The following is a 19,960-nucleotide window of genomic DNA, read 5'->3' as shown; positions in this document are numbered from 1 at the left end:
AGATGCTAGCTTTAGGAAATATATCCAGAAGTAGCTCAGCATGTATTTGTGGGGAATAACTAGGGGCTGTAGCTGTAGCTCAGTGGTAGGGTTCTTGCCTGATACTCACAGGCTCTGTATTCCATACCCAGCCCCACAGGGAAACTTTTCAGTAAAGATAAGGAAATAACTAAAATAGTGAAATACAAAATGAGGACTACAAGTCAAATCACAGCAGGATGTCAGCATGGAAAAGAAACTCAAATGCAAGTCTTAAAGCCCAGCACACACCCTAGGAAATCCTTCCTGTAGCCTTGGGTCCAGAAGCTACAGCAGAAGTGTGAGATGTTATTGCCAAGTGTGTGTGTGTGTGTGTGTGTGTGTGTGTGTGTGTATGTATGTATGTTTCACCTGTGTTTAAAGACCAGGTTGGCTTCTGCATAGTTGTCAGGCAGTTTTTCCTCCCTGCTCCCTCATTAACTTTCCCAAACCCTCTGAGTTAGGTCCTGTATGACTCCTTTTATGCAGACAAGGGAATTGAGCTTTAGTGACTCTGAAGGCCTCATAGGGAAGCCAGCCCTTCCTTATCTGGCTAGACCATAGCCCATGCTCTGTGCCAGTCAGCCTCTCACCACCACCCCATCACACTGCCCCACCCCCCTCAGCCCTGGAGATGCTGTGCTGGTGGAGGCCAGCCAGAGATATAGGACCATGGAGGCCTACCAGCATCTATTGCAGAACCCTTAGACATTTATTGCAGGCCATTCCACAGGTTATGGATTCTCAAACTAATTGAAAGGCAAGGGGAAAGCATTTGGAGCACCTTCAAGTGGAGGGTGGGAATATACTCATATCTTGTCACCAGGGGGAGACACAGCACCACCTATGGCTGGTCTGTCCATAGTCCCCACTCTTGATTTTGCAGGGTTCCCTTTAGATCAAAGTTTTCTTGCAGAACAATGGCTCTGGGCTAGTCCTGGAGTTCTAAGTGTGGTCAGAATGACTTTAGAATCCCCAGCTAGATCTAGGATTTGCCTTCCCTCTGCAGGAAGACACACTACAAACAAACCTGGAAAATATTTCTCAATGTGGTGGTTATTCTTCCCATGTCTGGTGTTCTTTCCTTTCCTGTGGCACATGGGAAAGGAGGGACTTAGACTAGGACAGTGTGTGTGTGTGTGTGTGTGTGTGTGTGTGTGTGTGTGTGTGTGTGTAAATCTGTCCAGTGCTTAGCCCACCAAGTGCAGTTATCACAGAACCTCTGTGACAGCCCCTATCCACCTCATTCCTGTCCCTCTACATCAGGCTACCTCAGGACCCCCTTGGGAACTTCTAGAAATACTCACATGAGAGTATTTTATCTTGATCTATTAACTTTCAAGGTTGCGGCCTGAGCATCATGCGTCGGCTGGATGATTATAATGTGTATGGCCTAGAGCAGACAAGACCATCCCAAGGGCAGGGCCATGGCCAGTCACTTCCCTCCAGCTGCATTGGAAAGCCCTTGCTCAGTGCCTTCTGGGGTGGGGTGGAAATTAATTCTCCATCTGGCATGGAGAGAAGTCAGGTCTTGGCCCAGTGGTTGCCCCTCACTGTTTGATGCGGCCCTGTCTGCTATTGAAACTCTGTGGTGTGACAAGCCAGCCCTTCCCTGCCCACCCAGCGCACCTCCCAGTCCTCTCTGCCCTGCCCTACCCAAGGCTTCATGCATCCTGACTGCCACACTTGCGTAGCTGCACTTGGTACATGATGTTTTCTTTGGCCTGTGTCTCACTCAGTCCCCACAATCCCATGTCACCATCATGAACCCTGCCCGCACCCTGGGCCCCTAGGACAGTCCTTCCTGAGGAGTGGTGATCATTCCTCAGGAAAGTGTAGCGCCCCTGCCTCTTGCACCGGGTGGGAACTGTTGGCTCAGTGGCCACTGGGAAGGCGCTTGGGCACAGCCCAAGCAGGTTAACAGACTTAGAAGTGGTGTCATGGTCCAGCAAAGATACTTGGACCAGGCTTGAAGGAAGCCAGAAAATTCAAGGCAGCTGCTGCTGTGGGCCATAGACTCATAGGCCTTTGGTAACGGTAATGGGTAAAGTCAAAGGGAAGAGATGCAGCCAGATCGGAGGGAGTTTAAGACAGTGAATGTCTTTTCTGGGTTTTAAACCTGAAGTCTTACAGCCCTCTCAGTTTGGAGTAGACAGGATGTTGGCCACCCTAAATAAGCTAAAGTCATGACTGATGCAGGGCACTGAGGGGAGGGGACTTAGCCTCTGAAGCCAACTCCCATTAGTGCACTAGTGCAATCTCATGGCCCCTCTTTTGGGGTGTGCAGGACATGGAGGCTCCCCCTGGAGGGCTGGTAGAGGCCTGATTGGGCTCAGGATAGGAAAGAGAGTAAGTCACAGCCCTGGACAGTCCTTCAGTGCTCAATTCCAGAACACAGCAGGTACCCAGCCCCCCAGAAGGGATGCAGGGGTTTTTGCAGGGATTATGGAATGGCCCTAAGAGCCTAGACACACATTAGAGCCCGGCTTCCAGCCCCAGCTTGCTGGCAGCAGCCACCTGTAACATACTCTCCGCCTCAGCTTTCCTCTTACAGCAGGGCACCTGTCCCATGGCCCTTTCCAAGTGAGCACGAAGCCCAGACCATCTTGTATTTGTGGCAGCCTCCAGAGATCTGAAGCAGTGATTCTCAGCCTTGGCTACTTCCTGGAATCCTAGAAGAATTAAGAAAAAAGTCTTGATTTGGGTTCTCCCCAAAGGTTCTGAGCTATTTACTCTGGGGCAGAGCCTGGCCTTTGAGATTTTGATAGAGTTTCCAGGTGTCAAGTGTTGATCCCATTTAACTGGCCCAGTTCATGTCAGACAGCCAGATGACAAGTAATGAGGATTCAGGGATGATGGCTGGATGTGGCTGTCATGAGCAGTGACTAGGAGGGGCTTTCCAGAGAGGCGATGGATGTCTACTGAGTTTGGAGGAGAGGAAGAGTGGGAAAGGCCGAGAGGAAGGGCACGGCGCATGACCTGTGGGAGTTAGGAAGCTTTAATCAGCCATTAGTTGCTGAAGACAGTGGGGGCAGTCACAGGGATGCTGACCCATCACTGGGGTGGCTCACAGCTTCCTTGAGTCAGATCAGAGACCACGGAAGAACTGGCTCAGAAGGCCAAGAAGTCTGACACAGAGCTGAGTCTTTGGTGAGTGGTTAATTCAGACGAGCAGACCTGGCCTGTGCAGAAGGGAAGCAGTTCCATTCTCCTACCCTTGGCAATTTGGTGCTACTTGGATAGAAGTCATCGTCCAACTCCACTCACCTCCCTCCATCCCCTGGTGCTTTTCTGCACCCCTGCTAAGGGCTTCCTGAGTCCAGGGCCCGGGCATGGGCCCAGGGAGTGGATACCTCTGTAGGAGGGCAGAATAAATCACACTGCCCAGGATCTCAACAGGTTGTTGTAGAAATGGAAAGATAAAGCCATGGAGATAACGCCCTGTTCTCCCGGGTGCCTGTTAAATTCTCGTTGCTATATGCAGGGAGGAGGTGACTCATTTGTGATCCATGGTGACTAGGTTGTAGAAGCCATTTCTTTTTCTGCCTCTTTCCTCAGTGAGGGGTTCCAGAGTTGGCAGGCAGCCCCAAGCGCTGAATGCCGGAAGGGGAGCTGAAGCCACCTCCTTAAATTAAAAATGAAAGAAAAAACACCTTGGAATAAATGTTTTAAGATCGCTCATTTGGAAATCTCCCATTTGCATGTAATTAAAGATGTGGGAGGTCTGGGGATATTTTCTGAAGGAAAAAAAATCATTCAAGCTTAGTTTTGCCTCTTTTTAACATAAAAGGTCAACTCGATAATTACAAGAGATGCGGGGGGCAGCAACAAGATGCCAGACCTGTGGAGCAGATAGAGAGATTCACATTTGGGGAGCAGATAGAGAGATTCCCATTTGGGGAGCAGAGCTGGGGGGGGGAGGCTTCCTGGAGGCAGGGGTGGGGTTGGATGTGGGAGGGGAAAGGGTAGTGGCAGGGGAGGGGAGAGCTGGGCTAAGGGAAGAGTGGGAGCTCAGTTCTTGGCTGCCTGGGTTGGACAGTAAGGAGTAATGGAGGCAAGGGTCAAGATCAGGAAGGGTCAGGGTTGGGAGGTGGAGGAAGGCAAGGAGGCCTGGAGTGAATGCACCTAGAGGAATCCTTAGGCATCATCCTGAAACCAGAAAGGTTGGGGAGGGATGCAGCCAGTGCCTGGGAAGGGCAACATGTGTGTAAGTCACTGAGGACATTCTAGGCTGCAATTAACCATACAAGGAGTGTATCAGCAAGAACCTTTGTGTGGGGGATAGCTTTTCAGGGCTGACTGATTCAGCCCTAGTGATGTCAACAGGCTTGGATCTTACCTGGATTTCCGGTGTGCTGTAGAACCTTGGGGACAAAACAGGAGAGATGACGACAATGATTGAAAAGCCAGACTCAAATTGTTGCCTACTAAAGCTCATCTATTCATTCAGTACATACTAACTGGGCACCACTAGGTACCAATCATGGGGTTGGGCTTTGGATTTCAAACATGCTTCTGTGTCAGTGATCAATTGCTATGTGACACCAAACTATGCTATGATCACCCAAACATATGACCTTTCAATAGCATTTGCTTGTTACATCTCACAGTTCTTAAGGATCAGGATCAGGGCATGGCTAGGACAGTGAGTCTCTGCTCTGTGACTTCCGGGACCTCGCTGGAAGATTCCAAGGCTATGGAGGAGAATCATCTAAATGTTCACAGACACGCATCATGCTTGATGGCTGGCCTGGATTGTCTGCCCAAGCCCCTGCAAACAGCTGGTCCATGTGGCCAGGGCTTCCTTGTAGCATGGTGACTGGGGTCCAAGGGTGTGTGTCGGGTGGGATCTGAATCCTGCTTATGATCCAGCCTCAGAAAGTGTGGGCATGGTTTTGCCTTGGACTATGACAGCTACAGTTCCCAAGACACCTCTTTCTCAATAGAAATACAAGAGTAATGGGACGAGATGCGAGCAGGGGTACGAGCCACACTCCCCTGAATAAGAAGGTACCTAAGGAGCTTACAGCAATCACACACACACTTAGGGGTGTGGCAGAAGTGGCATCCGCTCACCCAAGACACCAGTGGAAGTTGTGAGTGAAGAGCTGTGGAAAGCTTAGGAGCATTCTGTGGCTCGAGCACAGGTCAGGGGTTGAGTGTGCACTGATGGGCAGGACTTATGTGAAGTTCAGGAGAGCAGGCTCATTTACTATCTTGGCTGCCTCCCTGCCATGCCCTGTCTGCACACAGCAGGCGCTTAATAAATATTGATTGAAAATGGAATGAGCAAGGAGCCTTGGAGGTAGGAAACCGTACTGCAGAAAGGGATGCGCTTAAGCTTCTTGAAAGCATCCCGAAATGAAGACAATAGGACCACCTTACTAAAGGAACTTGAAGACATTTTTTTCTTTTCCCTCCTATATGTTTTTTGTTTTGTTTTGTTTTGTTTTTTTGGAGGAGGGCAGGGTGTAGTACGGGAAGTTGATCTCAGATCCTCAAGCTCTTGCTCAGTTTTTGTTGTTGTTATTGTTTACAAGTGGCACTCTACCATCTGAGCTACACCTCCACTTGTGGCTTTTTGCTGGAAATGAGTCTAACAGATTTGTCTATCCAGGCTGGCTCTTGAGTAGCTAGGATTGTTAGAGCTTGTGAGTTACCAGTGCCCAGCTTTTCAGCCCCTTTTTAGGTTGGTGATCTTTGAAGTAAGATCTCACTTTAGGCCTGGGCAGTCCTGGGCGGTGGTCCTATTTGTGCTTCCCCGTGTCACTGGGTGACAAGCACCAGCTATTGTGCTAATCCTATAGTTTGGATAGTAAGTATGCACTTGGCCATTGTTTGAGATAAAGTCTTCATGAATTTTTATTCCTGGGCTGGCCTTGAACTATGATCCCTGAATCTCTGCCTCCTAAGTGCCTAGGATTACAGGTTTGAGTCATCACTCCTGGTTTCTTCCTTTCTCTTTTATTTATTTATTTATTTCCCCTTTTTCTTTCAGTTCCTTTGTTTCTTTCTTTTGTACTTGGATTTGAATTCAGTGCCTCAAGCTTGTTAGGCAGGCGCTCTATTTTTCAGATAGGGTTTCATGCTGTTTTGCTTTAGGCCTGGTCTTGGATTTCAGTCTTTCTACCTACACCTCTTGTGTAGTTGGGATTACCAGCATGCACCATCACACTGTGTGCTTTTTCTTAATGTTGGTCTTTCCACCGTTTTCAGTGTGTCTGAGAGGCCACAGGAACTGGTAGCTGCTCTCTTTTCTATCCCTGACCCCTAGCCAGAGGCTTAGGCCCGCTTCCTTCCCTCCGGGACTGCAGCCCATGCTCTCAGCTGCTTCTTGTAGGATTGGGAAGAGGCCACTGGGCTGCAGAGGCAGCAGAAAGATAGTGACAGGGCCAAGAGGGAGGGGAAGAGAGAGGAGAAACAGGAAGAAAGGGAGAGCCAAGAAAATGAAATTGTTAAGGGCATGTTCAGTGCTGGAGCCAAAAGCCCATCCTGCAAATTGCTTTTGCCTTCATGCTTGTCCCAGGGAAAGGCCCAATTAAAACTACCTATTGCGAATGGAAGCAAAATTGCAACAGACAGCTTATTAGGCCCCTTTCTGGGAGCAACTGGGGGATGGGTAGCTGTGAGCCTGGGAAGCTTCCTGTGTGAGCACAGACACCTTGAGCTCAGCAAAGGCCAGCAGGAGGGGGTGGCCCCAGCATCCTACCTGCCGTGATCCTGTTCGGTGGCCTGATCTTTCTGGGGGAGCCTCTATGCGCCAGGGTGGGGTCTTTCAATGAGCAGAAACATGGAACCTGTTGTAAAATTTGCCTGGTTCCAAGTCCCAGAACAGAGGAGAGGAGAAATGGAGCTGGAAGGACTCTTGGGGCCCACCAAGCCTGATAACCTGGGGAGAGCAACTTGCCAAGGGCCTCCCAGCCAGTTAGTGCTGACAGCTCTGGAATCAGTGTGGTCACCGACTCCCAACCCAGTGCTCCCACCACTTTACCCTGCCGTCAGGGACATTCTTACCCTGGGTGGGATCTGCCATCCTGTCCTAGCCCTAGTCTGTGGCTCTGGCCCCAGCTACAGCCCTGCATCACATCCCGCGTCGTATTCCCGACAGGCTATCCAGAGTGGCATTTGCCATGCCAAAGGCTCTTTTGGTTGGAAGGCTGATCCCCAGATACGGCCAGCTTGTGAAGGCTTACAAGGAGGCAGCTAGAGGTGGACAGAGCCCACAAACGGGCTGGAACAGCAGGTCCCAAAAGTGCCTATTGGCCACCCACAGTGAAGCCTGGTGGTGGGTGGCATTCTCCCCACACATACACATTTGGTGATGTCTCATCTACCCAGAGTCAGTTTCCATGACAACAGCAAGATCCTTCCCCATCGTGTTCATCCTTAAAGATTCCTACCCCAGCTGTCTGGGTTCAGGCTCCTTGTCTAGCTGCCTTACCAGCCCACAGCTCTGAATCTCAGGTTTAGCAGTGAACCATCAAGCCACAAGACAGAGCTTCCTGAGAGCTGCCAGGTAACCGGCTAACGCTCCCAAATGTCCACATGGTCACCTTTTTATTTTTCCTGAGCCTGCCCTGGTGCTTGAACTCAGGCCCTGGGTGCTGTCCCTGGGCCTCCCCCCCTCCCCCAAGGCTAGTAGTACCCTACCACTTAAGCCATAATTTCTGGCTTTGGTGGTTCATTGGAGATAAGGGTCTCATCAACTTTCCTGCCCAGGCTGGCTTCGAACCATGATTCTCAGCCTTCTGAGACTATAGTTATGAGCCACCAGTGCTCAGCATGATCATTTCTTAATTGAGTTAGGAGTCCACTTCCAGACGTTCCCTGCCCTTCTGTCCTCTAGAATTCAGCATTAGCAATCTCCACTGCTTCCCTGTCAATTCTTTCAGGTCCAGAGAATGCTGCCCCCAGGGCCAGTTACAGTCACAACAGGAAAAAAGAAGCTTCCAGTTGGGGTGGGGGTGTGGGGGGTGGGGAGGGGCTCATATGCCCACCCACAGGAAAGAAACAAAACAGCCTCAGATGGAAATACTCAGAGCTGTTCCTGGCCCCTGTGTGTTGCCTTTCCCCAGGTTTCTGCCTCTCTGCTGTCCTTGCTAGACATCACCTTCACAATCCTGCTCCAAAATCACTCCCACCAGGAAGTCTTCATTTTTAAACTATTTTCTGTGTCCTCTTAGAGTGGCTATATTGGTACCCACAACATAACTTGTTATGTGTTGCGTCAGGGAAAGTAGGGGGAGAGAGATTCCTGAAGCTATTTTTTTGGTCTGTTTTGTTTCTGTGCTGGAAAACTCTTGTAAAGTGAGCATATGTTGTTTATCTGTCCAGCACCCCCTCTTTAGACTACAAGTTCTTATCCTCTTCTTCTGGTAACAATATGTCTCCTACTTGTGGAAATCCTATTCCATGAGACTCAGCTGAGGCTGCCTCCGCCCACAGTACCTGAAACAGTTCTGGCCAATCAGAGGACTGGCCAGATTCAGAGCGCATAACCTCACGGAACCAATCAGAATCTGTCCTGCTATATTCCATTGCTGATCCCCTGACTAGTACTGATTCTATCCACTGTTTTCTTCATTAACAAAGGCAGATGGAGATACTTGCCTCTCCCGACTTCCATGTCATTCAGTCCTGGTCAATAAATTGTGGGTAGAAATTGCTAAAAGAACCATCTGGGAAAATCATTCTAATCCTATGTCATTCAGTCCTGGTCAATAAATTGTGGGTAGAAGTTGCTAAAAGAACCATCTGGGAAAATCATTCCAATCCTAACTGGTCATTACTTCTGAGATCATAACACCCTAACCTGGAGGTTTTTATTCCAGCTGTGTGGAAGGCCTTTCTGGGAGTGAAACCCACCAAGAAGTTAGAATGAGAGAGAGAAAGGGGTGGGGGGAAGAGGAGGAAGAAGACACAATATCAATTAACCCTGCACCGAGCTATGCCTAGAGCTTTACAATATCCCAGTTTGGGAAGAGGATAAATCCTTTTCCTACTTAAGCAGTAGATTTCTATCACATGAGGGAAAGATGTTTGAAGGAAAACCTCAATAAGAGCAAAGCCATGGGCTGGGAATATGGCCTAGTGGCAAGAGTGCTTGCCTCGCATACATGAGGCCCTGGGTTCTATTCCTCAACACCACATATACAGAAAATGGCCAGAAGGGGCGCTGTGGCTCAAGTGGCAGAGTGCTAGCCTTGAGCAAAAAAGAAGCCAGGGACAGTGCTCAGGCCCTGAGTTCACAGCCTAGGACTGGCCAAAAAAAAAAAAAAAAGAGCAAAGCCATGTCTTTGCCTATCTGTTCTCTGCCCACTAAACTACCCCACATACTAAGATGCTAGATGCAAAGCTGGTGCATCATACACATTTTTTTCCAAATGCATCTGAGCTCCTGAAATGCTTAACAACAATCAAACAAGAGCTTGAAAAGACTTGCTAGCTGAACTAGACTCAGTGAGAAAGCCAACTCATTAATTCCCAGCACAGAGGGCAGCATAAGAGCACATGTGGAGGAGCGTCTGCCTGGAATCCCTTCTCCAAGCCCTTCCTCTAGCCAGCTCTCCACTCACCCCGCTGCACGAGCCTTCTAAACCAGCCTACTGGAGAATTCTCTAGAATATGGGCTATATGTCCACCGTCAGATGAAGAGCACCTTCATGGTGGGGGTTCTAACTCCCCCCATTAGATTGGGGCTCTAGTTGCTGCTCTCCTCACATCAGAATAGGAACTAACTAGAGTTAGAAGCATCTCCCCATGCCTCATAGAATCTCGGTGGCAAGATAAGGAAAGATGGAGCCTAAACTAGAATCCTGTAGAAGGGAGTGGGAAGAAGTGGGTAATGTTTAGCAAGAGGGGCCATGTTAACATCGGCGGTGGTAGGGGGACTGATCAAGAGCCCAAGATTAGTCCTGGATCAGGATATGTCATTCAACAACTCCTGTGATACTTCAGCTCAGGCCCTCGCCGGTTCCAGCAGTAAAACATTCTACCCCAACATGTGGCCAGGGTTCTATCTTACAGGATTTTTTCTTATTTCTCCCATTCTTTTACTGTTATGTAACAGTGACTCCCTTTATTGGCAAGCTTGTCAAACCAAGTAGAGGCACACTTGAGGGGGCGGGCATGTGTCTGCCTCTCATGGCTCCTGTTGGATAGGAAGTAGCTCGACTAGCTGACAGGCCAGCAGAAGAGAAGCCCACCATCTGTTTGTCTTCAACACACTGCCTTGTCTTTGTAGCCCCAGCCCGATTCTAAACACAGTCCTTTTAAACAGTGAGCTAGTGTGGAGGGAAGATGCTAAGGCAAGGCCTCAAGGAAGGCTATGCATTCCTAAAAGAGTCAAGGAAAGCACCACAGGAAAGAAAAAGGAGCTATCGTGAAGGCCATAGGCACGAGGAAGGTCAGGCTGCCCACCAGAGGTCAGCTGAACTTTCTAGAACCTTCAAGAGCAGGAAGCAAAGATAAAGTGGGCTGAGACACAGAGGACGTGAAGATGGTTTGGGAATGGGCGGGAATTGAGAGAAGCCTTTGAATGCAAGGTGAATCTCTATCCTTAATAGAAAAAAGCCATGGGGAAATGGGCCAGAGCCTGGGCAGGAGATACACATGATAAAAATAGGGTTAATGGCTGGGCACTGTTGGCTCACACATGTAATCCTAGCTACTCAGGAGGTTGAGATCTGAGGATCTCGGGTTCAAAACCAGTCCAGGCAGGAAAGTCCTTGAGACTCTTATCTCCAATAAACTACTCAGAAAAAGCCAGAAGTGGAGCTGTGGCTCAAAGTAGTAGAGCACTAGCCTTGAGCAGACAATCTCAGGGACAGTCCTTTTAGAGAAAGGTAACAAGAGCACTGGCTTAGTCTCCCCAGAGGGTTGATAGCCCCAGGAGTTAGCTGCTGCTATGGGGGGTATATTGCTGCTGCGTATCACTGACAAGCAGGGCAGGGACCTCAACCATCCAGGGCTTTCTTTCCATTGGCAGTGACTGGCCAGGTGTCCAGGAGGAAATGGGGGACTGTGAGCAGGGTGCTCAGAGGCTTTGACTAGATAAGCCAAGTTAGAGGGCAGAGGAGAAACACAAAGAAATCATCAGCCTCTACAATTTCTGGGAATCCATATCCCACACCAAATAAGGGAAAAGATGGGACACATTTGCACAATAACCCAAGACAGGATCTCCATAGCAACAATTACCCAAAAATCTACTCCTGACAGCCGCAACAGCAGGAGCTAGCAAAGAAGACTCCGGGGGTGGGAGACGAGCTAGCAAAGAAGACTCCGGGGGTGGGAGACGAGCTAGCAAAGAAGACTCCGGGGGTGGGAGACATGCGTGGGGGCTCAGAGAATGGCTTCCTTTTATTCTTAAACTGAGGGAAGTACTAATGGCAGGAACCCAGGCATCCCAGAGCTTGCCTAAGCGAAGCCAAGAGCCACTGGCAGCAGGGTCTGCTAGGAGCCTTAAAGAAGAGGCCTCCAAGAAGGCTCCAGGAGCAGGTGCTACTCAGAAACACAAGTGGGGCCATTAGGGCACTGTATTCCCAAGACCCACCTGGTGGATGAGAGTTTCTCCCTGACATGCAGAGGCTCTAGGGAATGAGCACCGAGGATGGCCCCATCTTCCGGGGACTCCAAAGGCTATGAGAAGTGCAAGTGCTTCAAGACTTCAGTGCAACCATAAAAGGCTCACTTGTGACATGCATTGGGAGGAGTGAGTTCTAGCCTGCTCCACCGCCATTGCCCAAGCTTGCCCTATGTTCTTTTTGAAATGAATATAGGCTAACCTTCAGGAACAAGTACAAGACTCTGTGTGTGTGTGTGGGGGGGGGATGTGCGCACATGTGTTGGTTCTGGGGCTTGAACTCAGGGCCAGGGCACTGTCCCTGAGCTTTTTCACACAAGGCTGGTGATCTTCCCCTTGAGCCACAGCTCTATTTCTAGCTTTTTGGTGGTTAATTAGTGATAAGCGTCTCCCAGACTTTTCTGCCTGGGTTACCTTCAGACCATAATCCTCAGATCTCAGCCTCCTGAGTAGCAAGGATTATAAGCATGAGCAACCAGCGCCCGGCTTAGGAAATACTTTTTGCTGAAGAATTCTTCAACCCAGAGACAAGGCATATTTGAGAAACCATGGAGAACAGCCTGGCAAAACTAGCCACACCCAAGGGTCACCTCAGCTGGTGGAGATGGTTCAGAGGCTGAGGAGAATCAACATGAGGAATGGGATGGGAAACTACAGTGTAACCAGAGAGGTAGCAGGAGAAAGAGGCAGGTGGAGGGGGCTGGTTTAGCAGCTGAAGTGTCATCTGCTTCTACCCGCAAGCAGATGGTTAGACTGGCAGCAGTGTAAGCTCAAAGGCAGGCAGCAAAGTGTGTAGCCTCCAAGTTCTATTTTATATATTTTTTGAAAGAAGTTTGGCTCAAAGAAGGAAAAGCTTCTGCTTTCCTTTTTGGAAAAATCCAAATTCAACCCTCTTTCCCCCCTCCCCATGGTTTTCTTGTTTTTCTCTGTGTTTGGTAGTTAGTGCTCGGGAGCTACTGGTATTTTTTCAGATCCTAGAGCTCAGCTTGCATTAATGTGTCTGGGTGAAAGAAGAGGTTGTACATCTTGGTTTGGGGGATGAAGTAAAGAAGATAGCTTGATAGTCTCTCTATGTCCCTGTCTCTCTTTGCGTCTCTGTCTGTCTGTCTCTGTCTCTCTTTCTGTCTCTGTCTCTGTCTCTGTCTCTGTCTCTCTCTCTCTCTCTCTCCCACTACTGGAGCTTGTACTCTCATGGGCTATTTTTGCTCAAGGCTGGCATTCTAACACTTGTGTAATTCTAGAGCAAAGGAAAAGGCCCTACCTGTACTCAAAAGTCCAGTAGTTGTTGTTCTTCTCCTCCTCACCCCCCTCCTCCTCCTCCTCCTCCTCCTCCTCCTCCTCCTCCTCTTCCTCCTCCTCCTCCTCCTCCTCCTCCTTCTTTTTTAGAAACCACTCTCAGGAGTGGTTTCTATGAATATTTAAAGCATCTTAGCTATGTGATTGCCCCTGAATCTACAAGGTTGAGGGTACCCAGAAATTTCCACACCAACTCTAGCCAGCAATATCTCATACGAACTTAGCATGGGAATGGTTTATGCTAGATCGTTTCTTGAGCATGTTTTCTATTCCAGGATCTCTGCACATTTCTCTTTCCATCTCCAAAACATGTCCCATCCATTTGTACCTCTAAAGATGGAAAGTCCTCCCATCCCTGGAGGTTCTTAGGGCCCCCTCTCCTCCACCCACCCCCGCCACCCCAGAGCAGATTTTCTTCCCTCTCCATCTGGACTGAGCAGGAAGAGAGAGATGCAAAAGAAAAAGGCTGACTGGGCCCTCTGGAGTGGCTTTGCAGTGACTATGTCTGTTCTCAGTAGGGTGTAGACACTCCTTTGAAACATGGTACCTCCAAAGTGATCAGGTTCTCAGCATTGACTACTCCTAATGACCAAATTCAGAGTGCTGCTACCAGCATGTGACTTCCTAAAGTATCTACCCAAAAGAACTGATCCAAAGAGATCTCAAAGCTCAACAAAAAAACCCAAAAGCAACCAAACTTTAAAAAAATGAGCAAAAGATAGCAAAGAAGCACATAACAAGACAAGCAACATCATTCATTAGGAAAATGACACCGCCAGCTCATGATGAGAGAGCCCACTCCACACACACTAGAGAGGCACACTTAAAAGGCAAAGACAGACACAAAATGCCAAGAATCTGGCCAGGCACTGATGGTTCATGCCTGTAATCTTAGCTACTCAGAAGGCTGAGACCTGAGGATCATGGTTTGAAGCCAACCCTAGCAAAGGAGAGTCATGAGATTCTTATCTCCAATTACCTGGCATACAGCTACAAGGAAAGCTATGTATGGCTCAAAGACAGAGTGCTGGCCTGGAGCAAAAGAATGCAAGTGGGAGTGTGAGGCCCTGAGTTCAAGCCCCAGTGCTGGCACAAAGAAATTAAATAAAATAAAACAAGACAAGAACCCTCCATCAATAATACCAAGGGCTGATGAGGATGCAAACCAGCCAGAACACTTGTACATCACTGGTGAAATTGCAAAATGGAGCAGCCACTGAAGAAGACAGTCTGGCAGTTTCTCACAGAGTGAAGCACATACTTTCTATATGATCCAGTAATCTCACTTTGCCCAGAGAAATGAAAACTTGTTCACACATACATACATACATACATACATACATACATACATACATACATACATGAATATTTATGTCTGCTTTATTCATAGTTACCAAAGCCTAGCTACAACCCAAAAACTCTTCCACAAGAGAGATAAAAATAAAAGTTTATATTTAAAAAGCTGTGACACGGCCAGGTACAGGGGTATGTACCTGCGATAGCAGCACTCAGGAGGCTGAGGCAGAAAATCACGTGAGCCCAGGAGTTCAAAGCCAGCCTGGGCAGAATAGCAAAACCTTATCTCAGAAAAACACAATGAGGCACAATGATTAAGAGCATGTTAGAGTTCTGGTGCCAGTAGAAACACACACACACACACACACACACACACACACACACACACACACAGAGCAGTTGGGTGCTGGTGGCTCATTCCTTTAATCTAGCTACTCAGGTGACCGAGATCTGAGAATCAAGGTTCAAAGCCAGCCCAGGCAAGAAAGTTCACAAGCCTCTTACCTCCAATTAACCAGTAAAATGTCAGAAGTGGAGTTGTGGCTCAAGTGGTAGAACACCAGCCTTGAGCAACAAAGCTAAGTGAGAGGGAGAGATCCTGAAGTCAAGCTCCAGTAGCAGAACAAATCAAAAGAAAGGAAGGAAGGAAGGAAGGAAGGAACAAAAAGAACACAAATAAAATCTGTGAGTGATACATCCACCCAATGAACCATTACTACAACTGAAACGCATTAAGGTAAGTTGCAAGAAGCCAGATTGAAAAGGTGACTTGTTGAATGATTTCATTTATTTGGCATTCAGGAAAAGAAAAACCACAAAGGCAGAGAATTGAGAGGTCAAGGGAAGGAAGGGAGGATTAGCTACAAGATGGCAACAGGAAAGGAGTCTTTCCAGAAGAACTGTTTTGAATCTTGATTGTGCTAGTGACCTCACATCTGTAAGCATTTAAAAAATGTACAATACTGGCCAAATTCTAGTGACTTGCAGCTATAATCCTAGCTACTCTCGAGCTGATATCTGAGGATTGCAGGTACACTCAATAAAAATAATAGTGGTTATTCTGAGCCACTAAGTCTGAGGAGAGGTTGTTATATACCTGAAGGTAATCAAAACAATCACCTTAAAAAATGTGCTAGATATTGCCTGCTAGTCACTTCTTTAAGTAATACTATTTAATCCTTTCAACCATACTTAAAAGTATGTGTGTAACTAACTCCCATTTTACAAATGCAGGCTAATCTTGGAAAGAATGTCACATTGCTGCTAAGGAACAAAAGTAGGGCTTGAGTAAAAGTCATCTTTATTTTGTGACACTGACGTTTGAATGTAGGGATTTGGGTTTGACAAGCAGGTGCTTTTCTCCAAGAGCTATACCTCTAGCCCCTTTTTGCTTTTGTTATTTTTCAAATAGGGTCTTGCATTTGTGCCCATCTGGTATGGACTGCAGTCTTCCTATTTATGCTTCTCATTTAGCTGGGGGCTGGGGTGATCGCCATACACTATGATGTCATTATTTATTGAATGAGAACTTTTTTTGCCCAGACTAGCCTTGAATCATGCTCTTCTTGTTCTCCACCTTGAGAGGTGATAAGATTACAAACATGAGCCATTGAGCCTAGCTAGTCAAGAGTTTTGATTTTGAACGCCACTCCATGCTTCCAGCTATTGCATTAACTGGCCAAGTAGGGGCTTTGAAGGGCAAAATACACAGACATGTCAAAGCAAATCACCATGTCTGTGTCCCTTCTAGTTTGAGGTCCCTTTAAGTTTTCCCCCTTTTCTCTTTTCATCCTGAGGGGGGAAGTGTATTCTGGAAAAGATGATCAGATAAGTAGGTGGATGACATAGTTGGGAATTTGATTATAATATTGTCTCATTTCACAAGTTCTAATCATCCTTGGTGTTCGATTCTCATTTGAGAACATGTAAGTGCTACATCTGTTCCTGCTACTCCTTTCTTCTAGAAAGCATGAACACATGCTCCTAACAAGAAAGTGTCCCTTGTTATCCCCCTGTAGTCACCGCAGAAGAAGCTGAGCTTCAGGAGGGGTAAGGGAAGAGCTGAGTCTTTATGGCCCGTCCTCTCCCTAGCCAGCTTCTGGATCCATCAGGCGTCCAGTGATTATCTAGACCCTGCTTCACAAGTGAGGGCAAAAAGGTCCACAGTAGAGGAATGGTTTCACCAGAAGCTTGACACATCATCCAACTCCTCCTCTAGAGCTTGGAACATCAAGTTCTGGAGTCTTTCTCTCCAGCTTCAAATAGGTTCCAGGGCTTCTTGCCGTACTGGGAATTGAACCATGGCTTTACATGCTTTAGGCAAGCACAGGACTTCTGAGTACTGTACTTGAGCACAGTACATTCCCCAGGAACCCCCAAGGTTTCTGGGATTCTCATGGAAACATTCTGAGTCAGGGAGGCTCTGAGGAATGCCAAGAACTGCCAAGATCTGTTGAGAACGGAACATGATGCAGTAGCACCGCATGCAGGCATTCAGCACCATGGACAGCTCACTGTCCTCCTGCCGGGGAGACCAGAGGTGGAAGGCTGGCTCAACGAGGGGAAAAAAACAAAACAAGAAAAGAATAATAACGGAGAACACCTAGTTCAGTCTTTGTTTGCACGAGAAGAACTCAGGGAAGAGAAATGACATATCTAGGGTCACAGATACCTGGTCTCATGACATCTTATTGTTTGAGATCTCCAAAATCAAAATCTCATGCTCTTAGAATGAGGAGATGACACAAAAAGGGACAGCCCAGTGTTGGTAAATCCTAGCCACGCTGGAAATTGAGATCTGAGGATTACATTTTGTTTTGTTTTGTTTTGTTTTTGTTTTGTTTTGGCCAGTCCTGGGGCTTGGACTGAGGGCCTGAGCACTGTCCCTGGGCTTCTTTTTGCTCAAGGCTAGCACTCTGCCTCTTGAGCCACAGCGCCACTTCTGGCCATTTTCTGTATATGTGGTGCTGGGGAATCGAACCCAGGGCCTCATGTATATGAGGCAGGCACTCTTGCCACTAGGCCATATCCCCAGCCCCCTGAGGATTACATTTCGAAGCCAGCCCCGGCAGGAAAAATCCAGGAGACTCTTCTCAGTTAATCAGCAATGCATTGGAAGTGGAGGTGTGGCTCAAGGGGTAGTGCCCAGTTATGAGTGCAAAAGCTAAGGGACAGCTTCCAGCCCTGAATTCAAGCCCCAGAACAGTCAAGCAAAACAAAACAACACAATGCCCAAGGAATGGAAAGAGCATCCAAGTCCGATGGGAAGTTCTTTGATTTGGCCTCTTACTGCAAACACTTGACTAGAGCTTCCTACTTCTCCAAGGTGATGTGGCCTCTCAGAGATACTCTCGTTGCCATAGTAACCTCATCCTCATTTTTATCTCCATAGCAATTCATTAGAGTTTTTCACCCTCTGGTATGTACATATGTGAGTGCCCATATATACATCCCAGGGAAGAAAAGTTTATGTGAAATCACATCCTTGAAGTAGCATATCCCATCCATGTCTGCAGCCAGACTAAGATAAACAGGACCCAGGCCCTAGAGAAAGGATGCATGTGGTCTTTGGGGCAGCCTTGCCTTCTTGTTGCTATGGAAAACTTCTAGTCTTTGCAGCTCGATACACTTTAAATGAGCCAGGGCATAAATAACTCCACCTTTCTGGTTACAACTTCTCCCCCACCCCTAGGAACTTGGCACATAACAAAGGCTCAGGGTTGTCTGTGCTGGGAGCAGTGCTGGGCAAGGAAAGAGAAGGTTAGTCCTTCTGAATGGACTCTACCAGTACCCCAGGGGTGCTGGGTAGGGGTATGGGGTGGAGGGAGGCAGAGAGAGAGAGAGAGATAGTGCCAGAGGAGAATGTGCAGGAGGCTGAGGAAAGTTGTTGCCTGATGCCATTGGTCCATGGTATCCCCGCTACTCAGAAAGCAGAGCAGGGAGACTGTGAATATGAAGTTAGCTAAGATAAAGTTAGTGAGACTCTGCCTCAAACATAAAATAGAAGCCAGGCATGGGTGGCTCATGCCTGTAATCCTAGCTACTCAGAAGGCTGAGATCTGAGGATCGCCGTTCAAAGTTATCCCAGGCAGGAGAGTCTGTGAGGTTCTTATCTCCAATTAATCACAGAAAAAGCCAGAAGTGGTGCTGTGGCTCAAGTGGTAGAATGCTAGCCTTGAGCAAAAGGAGCTTAGCACTCAGGCCTAGAGCTCAAGCCCTAGAACTGGCTGAATACATAAGTAAATAAAATAATAGAGACATAAAGACTGGGGAATGTGGCTTATGTGGTGAAGTACTTGCCTGGCATGTGTGAGGTCCTGCATTCAATCCCCAGTATTGTAATGTAAATAAGACACTCACTGCATTGCCAGACATTTTTTCACTTAACTTTTCAACTGCCCAGAGTTTAGTGAACTTACCTCATTTTATAGATGAGGAAACTGAGGATTTGAGTGGGTGGGTGACTTACCCTGGCAGCCAGGAAGCTAGGAGTGAGGTCCTGAGCCAGGCTCTACTTCCCTGCACACATCCACCTGTCACTTGTCTGCTCATCCAGCCTTTGCTGAGCTCACTTACTCTAAGGCTGGGCACATCACCCTGGGGTGCCTTCCCTTCTCCCCCAAGGGGGAAGCTTTAGGAAGAAGCAGGAATAGAGGGCCAGGACCTAGGGCGTTGAAGAAGAATTGCTTTTACGGTGAGGTGGCCTGGGATTGGTGGGATAGGAAGGAGACACAGTCCCCATGAGGGAGGGCAGGGTAGGACCACCCCTAGGCAGGCTTATTGATCATCCCAGGCTGTGTGTTGACAGAACCCAGGGCCTAAGGCAGGAGGGGAGACCACAGGCTCCTCTGGACCTTCTGCTTTGCTTCACCATCATCTTCTTCCTCCTCCTCTTTTGCCTTCTTTTCCATCCTGTCTCCTCTCTGCTCGTCCTCCACGTTCTTCCTGTCTCCTTCCCTCCCCCTAAAAGATGCAGATGTAAAGATGTTCTTGCACACAGAGCCTGGCTCTTGACCGAGACTGGAGATGCTAGGCTAGGAGAGGACTGCAGTAAGAGGGTGAGGGTTGCATGCACGACCCCTGGAGCCCTGGCTGAGCTTTATCTTTGGAGCGAAAGATGGAGTTCATGGCTGCCAGTCCCACTGTGCAGAGGACCAGAAGCCTGTGCAGTTTGGAACATGGTGACAGCTGTTTGGCCTCTGCCCATCTGGCTGTGTTGTGTCACTGTCATCCTCCAGCATCTATGTCCCAGGCTTTCTGCAGGCATCCCCCTGCAAAGCAAGCCCCAGGAGAGGCCCAGGATTTCAGCTGGCCTGCAGGCTCCCATCAAACTCCACACCCCAATTGGCTGGTGCTGGTTATAGCCCACCCCTCCAACAGTGGAGGCACAGAAGGGGACCTGGCTAGGTCTCTGTGTCATCTCTAGTCATGTCAGTAGCACCCAAGGATAGAGACTATGCTACCCTCCATCTTACCAACCTCCTGGGCACCAGTTCCAGGAGCATCCTGTAGACATGCCTAGAAATGACTGGCACTGGCTGGAGCATTAGTAAGACCCAGGGTTATATGTCAGCTCCTGCCACCTGTTAGCTCTGTGAGTGACTTGCATGACAATCTTAGGAGAGCTGAGCGCTGACTCTGTTCCCCATGGACTGGACCATCCCGCCCCATAGACTGGGGTGTATTATCACAGGATGTCAAGTGGAGGCAGCAGACCTATTTCCGCAAGGAGAAGCAGGTTCTGCTCCCATAGGAGAAGCCTGCCCT

The sequence above is a fragment of the Perognathus longimembris genome, chromosome 17 (genome assembly GCF_023159225.1).
Source record: "Perognathus longimembris pacificus isolate PPM17 chromosome 17, ASM2315922v1, whole genome shotgun sequence".
In the NCBI taxonomy this organism is placed as follows: domain Eukaryota; kingdom Metazoa; phylum Chordata; class Mammalia; order Rodentia; family Heteromyidae; genus Perognathus; species Perognathus longimembris.
The sequence above is the reverse complement of the archived record's forward strand: the minus strand, read 5'-3'. Positions refer to the sequence as shown.